The 12547-nt window shown below is 41.0% G+C and overlaps 1 protein-coding gene across 1 annotated transcript in view; it reads right to left on the reverse strand.

Annotated features, from left to right (window-relative positions):
* The window catches only part of RNF144B (ring finger protein 144B), a 159288-nt gene extending 150561 nt beyond the window's left edge, over positions 1-8727 (reverse strand). The window contains exon 1 of the mRNA XM_058555183.1: positions 8623-8727. The gene's annotated coding sequence lies outside the window, so the exon portion shown is untranslated. The remainder of the gene's footprint in view (positions 1-8622) is intronic.
* Between the last annotated feature and the right edge of the window lie 3820 nt (positions 8728-12547).

Below are 12547 nucleotides of genomic sequence, written 5' to 3' on the forward strand. Positions count from 1 at the left end.
TGATACCAAAGTAGGGATGAGGTGGGGGAAGAAGAGGCAGCAGGAGAGTTCTTCCTTCACTAATACAGATGTGATATCTAATGCCGATAACCTGTGAGCTTGGTGGGCATTTAAACCTTACTTTTTCTCTTGAGCCAGGGATGAAACGGTACTGAGGGGAATAAGGGATGGAGAGGTGGAAAGCCTCCATTCTACCCCCACCACTGGGGATCTATCACCTACAGACCCCTTTTTGCAGATAGTTATTTATGACTCTTTCCTCAATTTACCCTGCTGGGGTCCAGGTGGCCCTCTTACACGTGACCTGAGATGATCCCTAGCTAGCTCACTCTCCAGCATGGTCTCCCTTTGGTCCTTGCGGAACAATCCTGCACTCTGTGCTCTATCAAACAATGCAGTTATGGTTCTTTTGACCCACCATCAGAGGAGCTAGCGAACCAGTCTCTTGTCCTTTAGATTTCTCAGGCATGAATCTCTGATCCAATATGCCTCCCAATCAGTAGAGGATACACATTGAACACTCCAAATGGTCTACATAAAACCCCTTTCTCTAGACTTGAGTTGAAGGGGCAAATACCTCACACCCCTCTCTCATGGTGGCCAGGAGAGGGATCTCAAACCTGCCACCAATTTTCTAAAAGTCATCTTCTGATCATTATTTTCTTGGCCTCTCCAACCTGTTTTCTCAGCTGGAGGCGGCCAACGAGCTAACTGCAAACAATGGTTCTCCTGTGCTTTCTTTGCCAAGTCCGCATTGTGGTCTTATACCTCAAGTTGGAATGTGGCCTCTATTGTCTTGAGCCACCACTAAAATCGAAAACTAAAAAGCTTCCATTTTAACATCCTGTTACATGTGTACTCGTAGTTCTATCAATTGGTTTTCATCTTTTTCCAGTAGAAAATACATACTTTGGCGGCTCACAAACTCCTGCAAGCAGGGTCCCAACAGTTAAATAATTGCAGAAACCGAGGTTTAGGCACCAACCATGAAGAATGAAATGGCAATGGCTGAGGTAGGGTGTTGGGGTGAGGTGGGCACCATGTAGCATGGTCACCCTGGGAGTTATCTTCGATTCCTCCCTCTCTCTCACCTGCCATATCCAATCAGTCACCAAGTCCTATTAAGGCTATTTATAAAACATCCCTCCTATCTAACCTCTCCTCTCATCCCCTCTGCCATTGTTTCCATTTAGGTCCTCATTAACTCTTACCTATGTTTTTTTTTTAAGATAGGGGAGTGGAGCATGCCTATATGCTAATGGAAAAGAGTCAACAGAGAAGAAGAGATGAAAATATTTGAGAGAGAAGACAATTGGTGAAACCAGATCCCTAAAGGAAAAGGAAAGATGGAAACTTGGACCCAGGCGAAAAGATAAATCTTGGACAGGAAAGAAAAACTTCACTACCTAAGATACTGACTCTCATAAATTTATTTAGCTTTTTAATGTTAATATTTTCTTTCTTTTCTGAAATAATATTAGATGGTAGTATTTTTGTTTTGTTTTGCTGAGGAAGATTCGCCCTGAGCTAACATCTGTGCCAATCTTCCTTTATTTTGTATGTGGGTCACCGCCACAGCATGGCCACCAACAAATGGCGTAAGTCCGCACCCAGGAACTGAACCCAGGCTGCCAAAGTGAAGCATGCTGAACTTAACCCACTAGGCCATGGGGCTGGCCCCTAGATGGTAGTATTTTTAATACTTCCTTAAAAAAAGTTTATAATTTTATTTATTTTTTCCCCCAAAGCCCCAGTAGATAGTTGTATGTCATAGCTGCACATCCTTCTAGTTGCTGTACGTGAGACGCGACTTCAGCATGGCCAGAGAAGCGGTGCGTGGGTGCGCGCCCGGGATCCGAACCCGGGCCGCCAGCAGCGGAGCGCGCGCACTTAACCGCTAAGCCACGGGGCCGGCCCCTGAAAAAAGTTTAAACTTGGCAAACTTTCAGTCTAAAATTTTTTTGAAATTTTGCTGTTCTTTCAAATCCAGATCCAATTCCCCAATCTTGAGTATCTGTCTAGCTACTCTTTTCCTATTTTCTTCCTTTCACCTAAAGGAGAAACTCTTTTTTACTGGCTATTTACATTTTCCTATCTTCTTTACACTCATTAATCATTCCACCAGTCTTCCTTCTGTCTGCATCTCTCTACTGAAACTGCCTGTGGCTGATGTCACGCTAACCTAATTGTCAAACCCCATGGTAACTTTTTTGACCTCATGACACCAATGAGAGTTCTTTTCATCTTAAATTTCCAAATTCCCTTTGATTCCCCGATCTTACTCTCTCCTGATCTTTGTTATCGGCTTTTCCTCTATGTCCTCAGGGTTTAACTGACGAAGGCCTCTTCCTGCTCCACACTTTCTGGAGGCCACCTCCTCCACGCCTTCTACCACCATCTGTGTTCTGACAACTCCTATAGAATTATCTTGTGTAATCTGTACCACCCTATGACGTAAATATTACCTTTTCCGGGTGAAGGAAACGAGGCTAAGAAAATTAAAATGTGCAAAGGTCGCATTATTAATGTTAAGGAGTGTATTCAACCACAATCTTCTGAATCCAAAGGCCAAAGGACATCAAAGCTACGAAGCTAGAGTAGGTAATCATAAAGCAGGAAGGATCAGAGATTAGGAAAGACAACCTGAATACCAAATATCATTGCCAAACAAAAAGTTGCAGTGGAGGTAGTGAGTAACAGATTGGAAATGACTGAAAATCTAATCAAAGTAGATGATATGCTTGAGAAATTCTGCCAATATTCAGAGAAAAGGCAAAAAGATTAAATTTATTAAATAAAAGATGAAATATGGGAGATGAACACATAAGGTATGCATAATTCCAGAAAGAAAAATATCAATAAAGAATAATCTGAAAAAAAAATAATTGAATACAGAGATGAAAAAAAGATTTTAAGTCTTCAAATCAAAACTACTCAAAGAGTACCTGGGAAAATTAATAAAACAGATTATCACCATGATATGGCCTGGTAAAAAAATTTTTTTAGTATTAGAGAAAGGAAAACAACGCTTTAAGCATTCAGATAGAAAAACAGATTACCTACAAAAGAATAGCAATCAGACAGACCTCAGACTTCTCCTCTGCAACTCAGATTGCTAAAATTCAAATGAGCATTATCTAGAGAGCACTGAGACAAGGACTGTGACACAAGTATCTTACATAAAGCAAGGAAAACAGAAGAGTATTCTCATCTATACAAAGCTTCCTGAAAACAATTTCCTAAAGATATCCTCAGCTACACATGGCCTCCTAAAAAATTACCTGAATATACACTTTAACTTGTTGTGATATGAATTTAAGCATGGAGGAATTGTAACGTTATTAAATTGGTGTAAGCAGCAGAATAACTTAAAGTCTTGGTCAACATGGGGATAAATCTTAAAGAAAATGTCAAAAGTAATTCTTTAAATAGAAAATAAATGATTTCAGCATTTAGTAATAATAATAAATTTGATTTTAATAATCCTGGATTATATAAACAAAAAACTAGGAAATAAAGGAGCTGGAGAAAGAGAGGTAGTAAATTTCTCATCTTACAGAAAGCAAGTTAATAAATACCATTTCTTCCTGGCATTGATTAGGGAAAACAAGCTTATACATACACTAAAAAAGCAAACAAAAACCTTAAAGGCAGTAATAGTTAGATTTTTAAAATATGATCTATAGCTTTCAATCTATCAGAGGAAAAGTGAGCAAAAAAAATATAGTCCAGATAGTTAAAATGTTAAATAGCATCAGCAATTCTTATGACATATTGTTAAATTTTTTAAAGTAGATCAAAAGAATGCATAGAAAAAAATCTTAATTCTGTAACAACATTCATACACATATACTCACATGCATAGTTTTTAAAAAATTGGAAAAGTTATGCCAAAATGTTACACGTGGTTATCTCTGGGTGGTAGGATTAGAGGTGATTCTGATATTCATCTTTATATTCCACTGTATTTTCCAAAACCAAAACACAAAATTAGTCAATTGTCTGACATGCTCCTTAATTTTCTTCATAAACTTAAATATATTTATAAACAAATTTAAATTCGATACTCCAAATACTCTTATCTCTTGCTGCTCACATGGTTTTCCAGAAAACATTTAAATAGTGATAAAGTACTGAAACATGCTAACGGAGAGCGTGATTTCAAAAAGAAAAAAAGTCGGAGTCAAGACTAATTAAATATTATGGGAAAGAAGTATTAAGTGACAAGAACTTTCTTGAAAATTGAAAGCAAAATTTCACGAGGCATTTATACACTCTCCAGGAGGGGGTGAGGGTGGGGCGGCGAGGGTGGCAAACACTCTGCCTGGATTGCTACCTGTTAGGGCTCTAAAGATATTTTCTTAATGTATGTACAGTATTTCAATAAATGGTAGTAAGTTGTAGCATTAGCAAGAATACAGTAGCCCCCCTTAACCACAGGGCATACGTTCCAAGACCCCCAGTGGATGCCTGACACCGTGGTAGTACCGAACCCTGTATATACTGTTTTTTCCTGTACATACATACCTATGATAAAGTTTAATTTAAAAATTATGCACAGTAAGAGATTAACAATAATAATAAAATAGAAAAATTATAACAATATACTGTAACAAAAGTTACCCATAGATACTACCAACCTCTGCATGTGTTTTTTTTTTTTTTCTTTTTTTATTAAGTTGAGAACTTTCACCTTTCACTTAAAGGAAGCACCTTCCTGCTTCTCTTTGGCATATCCAGATTGCCATCATCACTATTCTTGTGCTTTGGGGCCATTATTAAGTAAAATAAGGGTTACTTGAACACAAGCACTGCAATACTGTGACAGTCGATCTGATAACCCAGACAGCTACTAAATGACTAGCAGGCGGGGAATGTAAACAGCGCGGACAAACTGGACAAAGGGATGATTCACGTCCTGGGCAGGATGAAGCGGGACTGTGTGAGATTTCATCACGCTACTCAGAAGGGCAGACAATTTAAAACTTATGAATTGTCTACTTCTGGAATTCCCCATTTAATATTTTGGACCACAGTTAACCACGGGTAACTGGAACCTTGGAAGGTGAAACCGTGGATAAGGGGAACTACCATACTTCCGTACATTCTATGGTTTGTTAAGACTGGATCCAATCCTTTTAGTGTCTACATATCAAGACAAATTCTTTTACAACCAGTGACAAAAGAAAGATGTCTCAACACTAAGATCTTAGGAAGATAGATCTTTAAGATAGACGATCTTAAAAGACAGAAGCATCAAGAAGTGGGACTTCCAGAGCGGAGCGCAAAAGGGGTAAAAGGGGCCCATTTGTACTGTGACGGATGCTAACTAGACTCTTGGTCGGGAACACGATGTAGTCTATACAGAAGGCAAGATATAATGATGTACACCTGAAATTTATACAATGTTATAAATCAATATTACCTCAATAAAAAAATAAGTGGGACTTCCAAAAGGCAAGCCTTAATTAAGTAGGGTTTTGAGGGCCAGAACATCCAATGATTGTTTCCATTATTTCAGATTAAAATCTCTGAGCAGAGGTCTGAAGGGTGATCATTCCTGAATGATCTGCTGATTTAGTAAGTCACGCTCTTCACATGCCCCACGACCTTACTCCATTCTCTTTATACTCACCTTTCTTAGTGTATTCCTTTTCTTCTGTCAGCAGTAGAAGCAGTCCCCACCCAAGGTAATGAAAAACGTCGGATGCCAGTTTAGAATAATTCATGGGTTTTGTAAATGATCTACACTGCCTTTAATGTCACACTTTGAGTTTCACTGGAAATCTAGCTGAGATTTGCAACTTACTTTGCTGCCAATACTACATTATTGAACTCATATATAAATTAATTTCAAATGAGCAAAATTCTCATTACTACAAGAACTGGAAAGAATATAAAATTTAATGTCTACTCTCATAGTTTGGATTAAGGCTATGAGTGTTTCAGTATTCATCTGTAGAAAGAAATAATCAGAGTCTCAATGACTTCTAAAGTGCCTTCCAATTTTAATACTCTATGACTCTATTATTTCCACATAGTTGAATCACTGGGAAATTAACATAACACGAGGAAATAAGGCAATTTGTGATCCAGGCTTCACTAAGGCTACTCTCTTCATGGCTAAAGGGATTTCTTCGAATACTGAGCTAAAAATGTAACCGCATTCTGCAACCAATGCAAACATGTTCTAATTGATGGGAGGGAAAAAAATTCAATCCAGAGTGCCAGCAATTCCTCTGTGAGCTAGCATGGCAGGGAGAGTGTGGGGTCAGCGAAGCATCAAGTTACAAACCAAATTAAAGGTCTGGAAAAGAGTGGCAGGGTCTAATCATCCACTGACTGAGGCAGCCAGAATTGGATATACCACCCTTAGTGGGGGGACTACTTGACAAAGGCTAAGCACACAGACTAAGGGCTTCAAACATCTTTTATTAAAAAGGCCTTCATTCCAAGTAGATCTTTATAGATATATTTCCTTGAAGTTTTTAGTTCTGTCATATTAAAATTTCCATGAAAAAGTAATCAAAACCTAATGCTTACAGTGTTCTGCCACAAAGAAAAATATTGTGGGTTTTTGTTCCTATTAAAAACATGTGTTACATCTATATACATAATTATGTAAGTCCCAGACCCAGTGTACACATATAGACACAAAAACCTTAGGAAAATAATATAATTTGGCCTGAGCCAACAACATTCATAACATAATATTGTACTCTGTCCATAACTCTTCATTAAGGCAATGCTTTGAAAAGGTCAGCAAGAAATGAATATTTCTGCATATTTTGTGGCATAGGCTGCAAACACTAGATCTATAGGGATGAATTAAGGTCACTTTTAAAATTCAAACACAATATTTTCTGGACTTGGTTGGCTGAATCGTGTGCATCTGCACTATTTTTCCTAGGGGAAAGTTAATTTTAGAAAGGAGAAAAAGTTTGCCAGGAAAACAATCACATTGGCTCAATACCTAGACAGTGACTCTTTTCTTAAAAGTTCAAAATGCTTTACAGTCTCCTACTTGTCCTTAATATCCTTGAAAGCAGGTACCAAATATCATCCCTATTTCATAACAAGCATCTATCTCACTTCATAAAAAGTTGTATGAAATAATATTATATCTACTTTACAGTATTTTTAAAAATTAGTCCTTCATCTCAATTTTCCAAAAGACAGACAAATGAAAATCTTTATTTCCCCTGGTGGTTACACTCTGATAGTTTGTTAAGTACTTAGAATGGTTCAGGTACATAGACAGATATATATGAAAAGCAGCAGATGTACATCTAACACAAACTGTGAGATGGAGAAACATTTAGTATTTGTGTAAGTTCAAATACAATATAATTTACACACACTCTTAACCAATTCAGTGTAGAAGAGCTTGGTTCATATAATTAGGAATGTAAACAGGATCTAAGTTAATTTATATGATAATTCCTCCTTCTGGTTCCAAAGTCCATTAGGGTCTTTAGCCTTAAAGAAATCAACATTGTAAAAATGCCAGTGGTCACTAACACAAAGTCAGCCAATGCAAGCATAGGGAAGAAAGATTTTCTGATTCCCACGAGAATAGGCCTCAGTCCTTTCTAATCGCCAGAGTACTTGTGAAGTAAAAATGGACGTTTAAAAGCTAACTCTTTAACAAGGGCTCTTAGATGTACGATGTTTCTCTCCACCCTTTATCTGAGTTTCAAATGAGCGTTAACTCTCTCCCTTCCCAAAACTGCCATCTCAGAACCAATGATACCGCACCAAATTCATCAACTTGAAGGGAACCAGCTTTCACTCCGTTTTTATTCTCTATTGACACTACCATTTCCAGGTGATGCTTACCAACAGTTGGGTACCCTCTCTCCCTCCTATGCGGACCTTACAGATACTTTCAAGTGATTATGAGGGGAGAGTTCATCGCAATCACCTGGAGCGCTTTTCAAATACGCAGAAACACGCACACATCCCAGATTTCTGAATCAGGATCTCAACGCCTGAGTAGAAGCTATTGCTTTAGGCTACGATAAAAAGTTCTAGCACCGTAGTCACCCGAAAAACCTTGTAAACTTATCACAGTATTTAATTTTCAGGAAAAATAAACTCCAAAGAACCTCAAACCTATTGTTGGTGCAGATACAAAAAATAAGACGGTACACCCTACCTTGACCAAGGGTTAATATACAACGTCCCCCACCCACCGCTCCGAAAGTCAGGATAGTAACTGAAGGGAGGGGTATGTTTGAAAGAGTGGTATTTCAGCCTGGAAATCACTGCAGACTCTGGGGGGAAACGGTGCGTCGGTGTTTGCGCCACACACCTGGAGCGAGTGGAAGACCTCCTGCCTCTTCCCCACCCTCTCCCCCAGAGCCCGGGGCACGAGGAATAACGGAGGGGTGGGGGTGGAGGGGAGACCGGGGTCCCGCGGGCCGCAGAGGAGAAGCGAGGATGGCGGAGGTCGGAGTCCCTGCCGGCCGCCCGCCCGGGGCTCAGCCCGGCGCCGAGGGGAGCCGGCGAGGGGGCGAGGGAGGAAGAAGGAGCTGACAGCCTGGGGAGGCCGAACCGCCACCCGGGACGGCGGGCCTGGGCGGTGCTTAGGCAAGGGTGGCACCCCGCGCCCCTCCTTACCTTGCGCGCGGGGTCGCAGTAAGGAGCAGGGAGACCCGGCAGGGGCAGGGCACCGGCGAGGGCGTGCGCCCGCTCGGGGTCCGCCGTCAGCTTCGCCACGCAGCCGTTCAGGTATCAGAGGCATTCGGGTCTCCTAGCTACCAGCCCCTCCGCGCGTCTCGAGCCCCCTCCGGCCCTCGCCCCTGCTGCCTGCCTCCTCATCCCCCTCCGGCGGCCCTCCGCCGCGCTCCCCTTCTCCCCCTGCTGTTTATTCCGGAGAGCGGTGGCCCCTCTCCCAAGCCTTCCCTCCCCTAGCGCGTGCACGCACACACCTCCCCCAGGAACGCACTCTCTGGAGGAAGGAGGCAGCGATCGTGGTCCTTGAAATTCTGGGGCTGGGCGATTTCAGAAAAACCCTTTTAAAAGCTTTGATCTGCCCAATGAGCTTCAAGGTAGGCACTGCTCCCATTCATCCCCTGCCTCCGTCCTCATTTATCTTAACCATAACATCATTTAACACTTGATATTCATGTAGATTGTGTTCTGAGAATCGCCTGCCAGTCATTTTAATTTTTCCAAAACAACTCCTTCTATTTTATTGTTTTAAAAACCCAGACGTCCCCACTGTTTCAACTTAGCTTGCCAGGACGTTAGATCGGTCTCGGGAAGGATATGCTCACTGTACAAGACAGGGCAAGTCTCTTGCCAGCACTGTCGATACCTGCCACCTGTCAGGGCCCGGAGTCAGGGCAAGAGAAGTTAATTACACCTGGCTTTGGTTACTGAGCATGCCCGGAGCCTCCTTTCTCACTTCGGAGAGACGCAGCTCTGAAGCCAAAGTTCTGGGAAGGAGCAGGTGGATGTATTCAGAGAGACTTCTAATGGCGAACGAACTAGCAATGGGCAGACCATACTGAGTAATATAAAAGGTAAGAACGATGCGAAGGGATCCCTGAAAACATCACTGTATCACTAACATGCAGGAGCTGAGAGTCACCTAATCCCTACTGGGAATGTGGAAGATGACTTCTTAAATGGCACTCCATTTATTCATTCGTTTACCTATCAATATAATATACATTTATAGAGTAGGTTAGAAGCAGTGTAGCATTATTCATAATCAATCATGCTATAATTTATAGGATGCTAGGAATTAACTTGAGAAGCAACCAGTTTATTACAGAGCCCTGGTAAATGCAAATACCTGTTAAAGAGACTCCATATTAATCTATTATCTTTTCTAAATTTAGATAACTTTCTAATCTGAGGTCTGGGGAAAAAACGGATGCTTACTAGAATCGTCAGGTTTCCCTACTGGGCAGGAGGTGGGTATCGGAAGATAAACTCATCAAACAAGTTATTGCAACTGAAAGGACCAGCTTAGATGATATAGGAAGGCAGTAGGGGATGGTCAGTACAAAGACTCTGGCCTGCTTATTCATTCCACCGATAATTATTGAATGCTTGCTAGTTCGAGACTCTACTGGGTGCTAGGGATGGAAGAGTTAACAAGAAAGGCAACATCCCCACCCTCACCAAGCTGAAGAGGGGCATAGACAAGTAAACAGGCTGTTAAAAGTAGATGTTCTGATGGAGGATAGCACACACGGAGGGCAGTATATGTGAAGCCCAGAGGAAGTGACTTTTAAACTGAGACCTGAAGAGTGAGTGTAACTTGGCCAGGGAAAGGAGAGTAGGAGGAGAAAGAGTTTTCCTATAGTGGGGATAGCATGGAGAAAAGGCCAAAGGTAAGAAAGAACGTGGCAACTCAAAGAATTTAAAGAAACTCATTATGGCTGGGGGATTTTTTTCTTGGGGGTGGGAGTGGGAGTGGCTGGGAGGAAGAATGGAGAGACAACACTAGAGAGGTAAGCAGAGGCCAGATCATGTAGAGCCTTCTAGGCCATGTTTTCAAAATTGCACTTTATTCTGCAGAAAATGGGGACACTGAAATGTTATAGGCAAGGTAATGATGAGATCAGATTTTTGCTTGAGAAAGATTACTGGCTGCAGGCAGAGAACAAATGAGGCTGGGAGGTGGGGATGAGAGGGAATCAGGGAGAAGGGCTCTAGAAAGAGCACATGATCAGCGATACCAGCGTACAGATCCTCGTGCCTTCGTGGAATCTAAGTTCAGTCCTATGACAAGTCACCAGAGAGACAAAGTTTTCCTGAAGGGGGTATGGAGGGAGGAGAGTCAGTGGTGGTAAACAACTGAGAAACAATAGAGATAAATAGAAATTAGAGACAGAAAATGGTTTGTTTGGGGTTTTTCTTTATGAAATATTTTTTATACAGTAACTCTATCTCATATGGTTCAAGGATAAAAAGAATGTTAATTTGTAACTGAGTAGTGGAATAAATTAAAGGAAAATTTGATGCACAGGAGTCACTTTGATACATATTCCAAATTTTCTACTATGTAAGAGCAAACTAGTGTGCTCGTACCCCAGCTCCCCTCTCCTTTGGAGAGAGCTATTTTATTCCTATTATCTTTCATTCTGACCATCTAATTGTCTTATGACCTGCCTCAATTTGAACCCATCTGTCTGAAGTCAAAGTTCATGCCACTGCTACTAGGCCATGCTCTCTAGATTGAATACAATCACTAAGCTCTGTTCTTCCCTTATCCTAATTCACTTTCATCCCAATTCACATCTCCATTCTCTCAAGTCGAAATTCCCAGGGAGGGGACTACTGGCCTTACTTGGGTCAGATGCCCAGTCAAGGAGGACAGGGTGTCAGGGTCATGACCTAAAAACATGCCTACATAAGTTCTTCATGTAACTATATGGACAGTGGCTAGCATAGGATTGAGGATGAGGATGGAAGGGTACTTGAGGAGATTGGGAGGAGGCCAGCTCTTCAGAAAGAGGCAGACAACTTGATGTTTACTACAAAGGTAGACTGTAAATAAGTAATCAGAATATAATTTCATAAATACTATAATAAAGATATGAACAAAGTACTAAGGGAACACAGTGCAGGGGAGAGAGGAAGGAGTCGCAACTTCAGAGACCTGTGGAACGCTTCATGGAGAAGACAATGTTTTGAGTCTTAAAAGATTAATCTATGTTTGCCGAACACACTAGCTAGTCTGTAGGACCTGCAAGATTATTCCTGGTCTGGTGGACTAGTTTTTCCTTAAGGAAGGGAAAGGATAAGGCGTCAGGGAGAGACCAGTAAGGAGACTTCTATAACAGTTAAGGAGAGGGCTGATAAGGCCTGAAAGAAAAGGAGATGTGTATGAGACATTCAGAGGTTTTGAATCCAGAGGACTTGATGGGGGAGTTGCGAAGAAGGAGAGGCCAAAGATGAATTGAAACATTCAAGCTTGAGCAACAAGGTAGACAATAAAGCGATTAAATGAATCAGTAAAAAGAGAGATTTGCTAAAGAATGGGTTTAGCTTTTAAGATATTGAATTTCAGATATTGATGGGATATTAAGTGAAGAAATCTAATAGGCAATTGATAAGAGTATGACGCTCAAAGAGAAAGTTGCTAAATGTATTGATTTGGATTTTATTAATCTAGAGGTCATTGATACTATAGGTGTGGATGAGATCACTCAGGAAATCACGTGCAAAGAAAGAACCAAGGGCCTAGGCGGATCCCTGAAAAACACCAACATTTGAGAGGCCAACAGATGCAAGACAGCCAACAAAGGAGGAGAACCAAGAGAAAGCGATGTCATGCAAGTCAAAAGAAAAAGGTTTTGCAAGAAGGGGATGCTAAACAGTGTCAAACGCTGCATAGAAACTAAGTAATATTACAAGAGTATTCAAAAGAAGCCTTTCGATTGCCTATATGGAGATCATTGTTGGTCTTTATGAGAGCAGTTTTAGTGGATTGCTAGAAAAAGAAAGTACACTGCTTTAGATTAGAGTTTCTCAATCTCAGCACTTCTGATGTGTTCATCCAGATAATTCTTTGTTTGGGGGCTGT

The sequence above is a fragment of the Diceros bicornis genome, chromosome 14 (genome assembly GCF_020826845.1).
Source record: "Diceros bicornis minor isolate mBicDic1 chromosome 14, mDicBic1.mat.cur, whole genome shotgun sequence".
Taxonomy (NCBI): domain Eukaryota; kingdom Metazoa; phylum Chordata; class Mammalia; order Perissodactyla; family Rhinocerotidae; genus Diceros; species Diceros bicornis.